Source organism: Sciurus vulgaris (assembly GCF_902686455.1).
Source record: "Sciurus vulgaris genome assembly, chromosome: 5".
Lineage (NCBI taxonomy): Eukaryota > Metazoa > Chordata > Mammalia > Rodentia > Sciuridae > Sciurus > Sciurus vulgaris.
The window spans coordinates 76,960,689-76,969,379 of record NC_136465.1 but is presented as its reverse complement, the minus strand read 5'-3'; the positions used below and the strand labels follow the sequence as shown (position 1 = coordinate 76,969,379).

The 8,691-nt window shown below is 37.5% G+C and overlaps 1 pseudogene across 1 annotated transcript; it reads left to right on the top strand.

The window, feature by feature from the left end:
* The first annotated feature begins 480 nt into the window (after positions 1-480).
* LOC306662220 (riboflavin kinase-like) lies at positions 481-3,627 on the top strand (annotated as a pseudogene). The gene is made up of 2 exons: positions 481-520; positions 1,728-3,627. The product of its transcript is annotated as a riboflavin kinase-like (transcript).
* Positions 3,628-8,691: the final 5,064 nt, after the last annotated feature.

The window sequence follows — 8,691 nt, the reverse complement described above, 5'->3', positions numbered from 1 at the left end:
AGGTATGTGCCACTGCACCAGGTATTTGCTTTTTGAGATGGACATCACACTGTGTTACCCAGGCTGGTCCTGAACTTCTGGGTTCAAATAGTTCTCCTGCCTTAGCCTTCTGAATAACTGGGACTATAGTCATATCTCTATACCTGACTACTTTTTCCATTTTTAAAAATTTAATTTAATTAATTTATTATTATTATTATTATTATTATTGTTGTTGTTGTTGTTGTTGTTGTTGTTGTTGTTATTATTATTTGGTACTGAGAATTAAGCCCAGGGGTGCTTTACCACTGAGCCACACACCAGGCCCTTTTTATTTTTCATTTTGAGACAGGGTCTCACTAAGTTGCTGAGGGTCTTGATGGGTTGCTAAGGCTGACCTCAAACTTGTGATCCTCCTGCCTCAGCCTCTTCAGTTGCTGGGATTACAGGCATGTGTCACCACACCTGGTAAATTTGTAGTCTTGGGGATGTCAGCGACTTATGCATGTTAGACAAGCACTCTGCCACTCCAAGCCCCATGGTTAGTGTTTTCATTATGAAATAACTGTCTATTAAAGATAATGAGGATATTTTCCTCCTCTACCTAGAGAGAAACTCACACATCTATGGTGGATTAATTTCACTGTGTGTGTGTGTGTGTGTGTGTGTGTGTGTGTGTGTGTGTGGTATTGAACCCAGGGCCTCATGCACACTAGGCAAGTGCTCTATCACTGAGCCACATCACTATGATTTTAATTGTGGTATATATATATATATAACAAAATATTTACTGCCTTAGTCATTTTAAGGATACAGTTTAGTAGTGTTAATATTCACATTGTATAACTGATCTGCAGAACTTTTTTCTATTAGTAAACTCAAACTACACGTGTTAAAAAAAGAACAACAACAACAAAAAAATCACCCATTTCCTCATCCCTCCCACCAGCATTCTACTTCTGCTTCTATGAATTCAGCTACAGTGAATACCTCAACTAAGAATCATACAAAATTTCTCTCTCTGTGACTGAGTTATTTCACTTGGTATGATTTCCTCAAGATTTATTTGTGTTGTAGTGTATATTGTATTTCATTCAGATTTTTCTTTTCTTCTTCTTTTTTCTTCACTGCTGAGGCTTGAACCCAGGATCTCCTTCATGTTAGGAAAGTGCCCTACCACTAAGCTACGCTCCCAGCATAAGGATTTCTTTTCTTTTATATGTCTGAATAATATCCCATTGTATATATTATATATAACAAAACAACAAATAGATAAATTGAACTTCATCAAAATTTAAAGCGATTGTGAGACAAAGACACCATCAAGAAAGTGAAAAAAGAGTTGGATACACCTGTAATCCCAGTCATTCCAGAAGTGGAGGCAGGAGAACCTCAAGTTTAAGCCAAATCTCATCAATTTAGCAAGACCTTGCCTCAAAATGACAAATAAAAAGGATTGGGATGTAGCTCAGGGATAAAACATCCCTGAGCTCAATCCTGAGTACCAAAAAATAAAATAAATAAGTAAATAAAAAGGTAACCCAGTTAAAACAAAGTATCTGAATAGTCATTTCTCCAAAGAATATATACAAATAGAGCAAAAGTACATGAAAAGATGCTATCCTTAGCTGTTAAGAAAATAATTTTTAAAGAAATTTTCAGTTTTCTTGGGACTTGGATTGAACATGTGGTGCTTTACCACTGAACTACACCCTCAGTCTTTTTTATTTTGAGATAAAATTCCTGAGGGTCGGGAAGTGTCCTTTCGCCGGCGAGTGAAGACTGGCAGAGACCTCCTCCACGGTCGGCAGCCCCAGCCGCTCCCTGCCACAGCCGCCCTTCAGCTGTTGCCGCAGCTCCCGTGGCGGAGACGCGCTTCCTGAGTTGTTCAGCAGCTTCTGTTGGGTCAGCGGCGGGAGGGACCCGCCGCGGCGTGTCGTCGGTGCCACCCGGTACTTGGCGTGCGCACCCAGCGGGTATAGCTCTTGCCGTCCCGGGCTGGTCCGGGGCTCCGAGCACCATCCCCACCGCGGCTCCGCCAGACGCGCGGACTGGCCTGCAACCGGCGTCCGCGGCGGGCGGCGTCAGGAGAAGCTGCCGTACTTCTGCGGGGCCAAGTAGTGCGGCTTCGGCGCGGCTCCAAGCAGCTGGGCATCCCCACAGCTAATTTTCCTGAACAAGTAGTAGATAATCTTCCAGCTGAGTATCCACTGGCATTTATTATGGTTGGGCCAGTGTTGGAAGTGGAGATGTTCATAAGATGGTGGTGAGCATAGGATGGAACCCATACTACAAGAATATGAAAAAGTCCATGGAAACTCACATCATCCACACCTTTGAAGAGGACTTTTATGGGGAGATCCTCAGTGTTGCCATTGTTGGCTACCTCAGACCGGAAAAGAACTTTGATTCTTTAGAGTCACTTATTTCAGCAATTCAAGGTGATATTGAAGAAGCTAAGAAGCGACTAGATTTACCAGAATATTTGAAACTCAAAGATGACAATTTCTTCCAGGTTCCTAAAAGCAAAATAATGAATGGCCACTGATTAAAAAAAAAAAAAAATTATTCATTTCACTGTTTGTAATTGTGCAGTCTTGCTTATATTTTAAAAATCAAACATTTTCCTGTAGCTGTAAATTAGTTTAAACATTACTGTGTAGTTATCCTACTATGCTTCAACTGTTCAAACCATCATGCCATCATACTAAAAAGAACCATTTAAAAATCAATGTTGTTAAAATGAATCACTAGAAAGATATTAAGTGTCTTATAATGGAAATAAAAATGTATATGTCTGATTTGAGATAAGAACTGTAATTCTCCTGGTAAAATACAAGCGTGTATACAGCATATGTTGCTACATAGAAGGCTTATAAAAGTAATGCATTAAACAAGTTTGATAATTTACTATGAACAGAAAAAAAAAATACAGACTGTAACTTTGATATTTTGTGCATCCCTCTATAGTACAGACATGAACACTTTTGGGAAATTTGTTTTCCTCATTTCCCTTCTGAGGTGAATTTATTCTGCCTCCATTTCTTATGTAGCACTGCCTCAATTTTAAGTGGCCTGGATTCCCTCTGCCTTTGAGTTTTTCTGGACAGTAAAATGAATGTCTTTGGGTCTGTGTGATCTGGTTTTTGTGCTCTTTCAAGAGTATATAATTTTGATTGTCAACATTTTTGTTGACACTGGTTCTTTCTTTAAATAATTACCAGCATCAGTTTCTTTTCTTTTTCTTTCTTTCTTTTTTTTTTTTTTTTCATTCAGAGTATCCTTAAACTGTACCCATAAGGATTGCATTGTTCTATACCATTCCATTCCATCAGGTGCACATCTGTATTGCAGCTTTAGAAAAAAAACAGAAAAAAATCTTTAGACATCCTCAAGATATAAATGAATATGTAACTGTTCATTTGTGTTTCCCAGTTTCTTAACAAAAAATTTTTATTTTCCCTCCAGGGAAATTAAAAACAAATTAAACTATGAAATACTTAGAAGATTATTTATTTTAAATGTGATTATATGTTCCAGAGCAAATCTAAACTGTCTTAGCCATGTACGCACAATATGATTTAATGCTAGCCTGAAAAGCACTTGTAAATTGAGGGAATGGTGTAAATAAAATTTTATTTAAAAATATTCATCCTTTGCCTTTTTTTCTCCTACCAACTATAACTTTTGGCCACTTGAATCCTTTTGTTTATATTGGCAGAAAATTGAAATGTTTGGTATTTAGGAAATTAATTACACGTTGCTGGCCTAGGGGTATAGCTCAGTGGTAGAGTGCTTGTCCAGCATGTGTGAGGCCCTGGTTTGATCTCCAGTACCACCAAAACCACACAAACAAACGAAAGTTAAAATTATAAATTGCTTTGTGCCCTCCTCAGATAGTACACTGCATCAGTGTTCTCTTTAACAATAAACTGGGGATGGTGTGGTGTGGGAGAATAGTTTGAAGCAAGTAGAAGGTGATTTTAAAGAAAACTCATTGTACATTATTTTTCCTAATCTACATGAATACATCATACTTACTGATGATAATAAACATAAAGTCCCTAAGAAAAACATCTAAGCTATTGGAGAGAAAGGATACATGGATAAATTCAGTCAGATTATGTTTCAATTTATGATAAACAATGCTATTTGTGTCTTTTTAAATTTCTTCTTAAAAATTGTATGTGTGTGTGTGTGTGTGCATATATATATGATGGGGATTGAACCCAGGGCCTTGTGCATGCTAGGCAAGTGCTCTGTGATTGAGCTCCATCCACAGCTCTGAAGATACAATTTTTAATGTCAGAAATCCCATACTTGAAAGAAGCCACAGTTATCACTGGCTTTATGAAACAAAGTTAAAAACAAACATGGAAAGTGTAAAGACAGACTGTTTAGTCTGAACAGCTTGGTGCTGTTATGTTCTTATTTAGTGTGTGGAAGTCTTTTGATGTTTTATTGTCACCTTACATTTTGTTAAATGCCATTGCTTTTGAAAATCATGTAGTGTGTTTAGGGGTTAGTTATGTCTACTTTTTTAAGGTTTTATATTAAGTGTTTATTATACAAAATTACAGTAGTTGAATTTTGATTATTGTGAATGTTTTCAGTTCTTGAAATAAATGCTGACCAAGTGAAAAAAAAATTATTGAGGGTCTTAATTGCTGAGGGTCTTACTAAATTGCTGAAGCTGGGGTTGAAATTGCCATCCTCCTGACTGAACCTCCAGAGTCACTGTGATTATAGGTGTATGTTACTGCACCCAGCAGAATATATTGCCGAGTGTGGTGACACACACTGGTATGTAATCCCCATAGCTCTTGAGGCTGGCGCAGGAGGAATGCAAGTTTGAGGCCAGCCTCTGCAATTTAGCAGGGCCCTAAGCAATTTAGCAAGACTTTGTCTCAAAATAAAAAATAAAAAGAACTGGAGATTTGGCTCTTTGGTTAAACATCTCTGAGTTCAATCCAGCTACCAAAAACAAAAAACAAAAAACAAAAAAAAAAAAAAGGGGAGGACTAGGGTTGTTGCTCATAAGTGCTTATTTAGCATTTGCAAGGTCATAGGTTCAATCCCAGCACCACACAAATCAACAACAACTAGTTTTGGTGAGAATATTGAAAAACTGAAACCTTAAATTATGCTGAGTAGGAAAAAAAGAAATTATGCTCAGCTGTGCATGCCAGTACTCCCTCAGGAGGTTGAGTCAGGAGAATTGCAAATTCAAGGCGAACCTGGGCAATACAGTGAAACCCCATCTCAAAAATAAAATAAAGCTGGGTGTGGTGGCCGCACACCTATAATTCCAGCAGCTCAGGAGGCTGAGGCAGGAGGATTGCAAGTTCAAAGCCAGCCTCAGCAACAGCCGGGTGCTAAGCAACTCAGCGAGATCCTGTCTCTAAATAAAATTCAAAATAGGGCTGAGGATATGGCTCAGTGGTCGAGCACCCCTGAGTTCAATCCCTGGTACAACCGTACCCCATGCCAAAAATTAAATAAATTAAAAGGGCCAGGGATGTAGTTAGAATGTTTCTGGGTTCAATCCCCAGAATAATAATAATAATAATAATAATAATAATAATAATAATAATAAAACAACGAAATCCTCATATTGTTGTCAAAAATGTAAAATGGTTCAAATGCTGGAAAAAAATTTTGTTTTTCAAAAAGTTAAAGTATCCATACAATCTGGTAATTCTAAGAGAACTGAAAACATATATTCACTGTACATAAATGTTCATAACAGCACCATTGATAATACCCCAAAAGTTAGAAAGAGCCCAAATGTCCATCGTTGGATAAATGGTGGTATATCCATACAATGGAATATTAATCTGCTATAAAAAAAGGAATGAAAGGCTGGACACAATGATTTATGCTTATAATCTCAGCTACTTAGGAGACTGAGGAAAGAGTGTCACAAATTCAAGGTGAGTTTGGGCAATTTACCAAGACCTTGTCTCACAATAAAAAAGTAAGGTGAGCTGGATATACTCAGTGATAGAGTACTTGCCTAGCATGTGTGAGCCTCTGGTTTTGAAAAGAAAAAAAAAATAGTGAAATATTGATACATGCTACAACATAGATGAATCTTGGATTATTTCTAGTAAGAGAAGTCAGTCATAAAAGGCTGCATATGGTAGGAGTTCATTCTGTAATTAAATAATAGAAATTAGATTTCATACTTAATGGAAATCACTGAACTATATGCTTTATTTTATTTATGAATTAATTTCTTTACTGGAGATTGAACCCAGGGGTCAGCTCTAACACTGAGTTACATGCCTAGTTCTTTTCATTTTTAAATTTTGAGACAGAGTCTTGCTAAGCTGCCGATGCTGGCCTTGAACTTGCAATCCTTTTGCCTCAGCCTCTTGAATGACTAGGGTTAAAGATGTGTGCCACTGCACCCAGCTAATTGTACACTTTTTTAAATGATAAATTTTACAGCATATGAATTGTGTCTCCATTGTTTTTTGGACAAAATAATAATAATAAAGTTAATTGGAGTAAGGCAAACAAAAATGAAAGGAGTGCTCCAGGGAAAATCAGGGGATTGTCTTTCCTAAAGCCAAAGGTAATTCCGGACTACAAGGAAGTGACAGGACCAGAATACAGATTTAGAAAAAGCACTGCAGCTGAAGTGTAGAGAATAGTCTGAAGGGTAGTTACAATAATAAGCCTGCTTTAGATATAGGGGCTGAGAAAAATAGAGATTATGTGTGAAATAAGTTCCTTAAAAGGAATTGAATACTATAAAACAGTTCATGTATATTCACACTTTCCCAGGGTTATATACAGAGTTAAAAAGAAAAAAAAAAAAAAAAAGGAAAACTACTGGCCTTAAGTGTTCTTAATTACTCAGTAATTTTCCATGAAGCAACTGAAATTATATGCAAAATAGCATGTACGTTATTTCCTGGAGGACAGTTATTATTTTTTTTTGGGGGGGGGTACTGGGGATTGAACTCAGGGGCACTCGACCACTGAGCCACATCCCCAGCCCTATTTTGTATTTTATTTAGAGACAGGGTCTTACTGAGTTGATTAGCGCTTTGCTGTTGCTGAGGCTGGCTTTGAACTCGTGATCCTCCTGCCTCAGACTGGGATTACAGGGGTGCTCCACCGTGCCCGACAAGTCAAAATGTTTAGATTCTCAGAAGAGCAACAGACTCTTTGATTCTCAAAATGTAATGAGCCACTTATGTTTTAATAGTTTTGTTCTTCCCTGTTTATGTTTTGCTTTTGTGGTGATGAGGACAGAACCCAGGGCTTCACACATGCTAGTTCAGTGCTCTACAACTGAGCTACACCACTGCGTTTTGTTTTTTGAGACGCGTTCTCCCTGTGTTGCCCAGGCTATCCTGGAACTCCTGTACTCTAGCAATCCTGTCTCCTGTCCTCAGTAACCGGGACTACAGAATCAGGCTAGCATGTCAGACTGTTCTTCCCTGTTTTAATCAGCAGAGGGCAGAAAAGCAATAAAATTAGCAGAGCCAGCCCCCACTACATAAATTTCTAAAACTCCTCAGGTCTTCATTTCTACCATCTATTTCTTGTCTTTGTCTTTTCACAAGACTAAAATTCTTTAACTGCAAGCCTCCAACTTTCTCTATCAAAATTTCTACTGTCTCTGAATACAATATTAAAACAGCACTTCTTTTATTTAGATAAATTAACCTGGTGCAGTGGCACATGCCTATAATTCCAACTACTTGGAAGGCTGAGGCAGGAGGATCACAAGTTTGAAGCCAGTCTCGGCAACTTAATTTTTGTTTTGTTTTGTTTTAATTGGTTATACATGACATGCATAACCATGTTGAATGCATTTTGACACATTGTACACAAATGGAGCATAACTCTCATTCCTCTGGCTATACATGATACTGAGTCACACCAGTAGTGTAAGCACATATATGCATGCATGTATATACATATACATACATGTATCTATATGTATGTATATATGTATATATTATATACATATATGTAATCATACATATAGGATAATAATGTCTGTCTCATTCTACCATCCTTCCCATCCCCACCACTCCGCCCTCCTTTTACTCCCCTCTGCACAATCCAAAGTTCATTCTTCCCTAGCTGCTCCCCCTCCACTATGGATCAGCATCAGCTTATCAGAGAAAACATTCAGCCTTGGCAGCTTAGACCCTTAGCACCTTAGTGAGACCCTATATCAAATAAAATAAAGGGCTCAAAATAAAATTTTAAAATAAATAACTAAATATCTCAGTAGTAAAATGCTTCTGGGTTCAATCCCCAGTTCAACCCATACATAAGTAGATGGATTAACTCTTTGTTTTCATTTCTCATTTGCATTTGGTTTATGCCTGTGGTAGTTATCATATTCTCCCTTCCACAATAGCTATTAATTTAATTAGTATTGTTCCAGGAGACTTTGGACAATTACCCCTTTAGGATCCTGAAGCTCTCATATCTCTCATAAATCACAAGATAAAAGTAGTAATTTGTGACTAAAACAATTATTCTCAAATGGGTCTCCCTAAAATCTGTGTGTACTTTCTAAGAAAGATAAATTGTACATTACAGCAACAGGGCAAAGGTAATGACTGAAAAATTGCTGCAATAATTTTTTTTCATCCAAAAGGAATTATTCCATCTTGTTTAATGTGGTTACACAAACAATTGAACGAGAAAACACTATGTGCCCACTAAACCTGGTTGAAA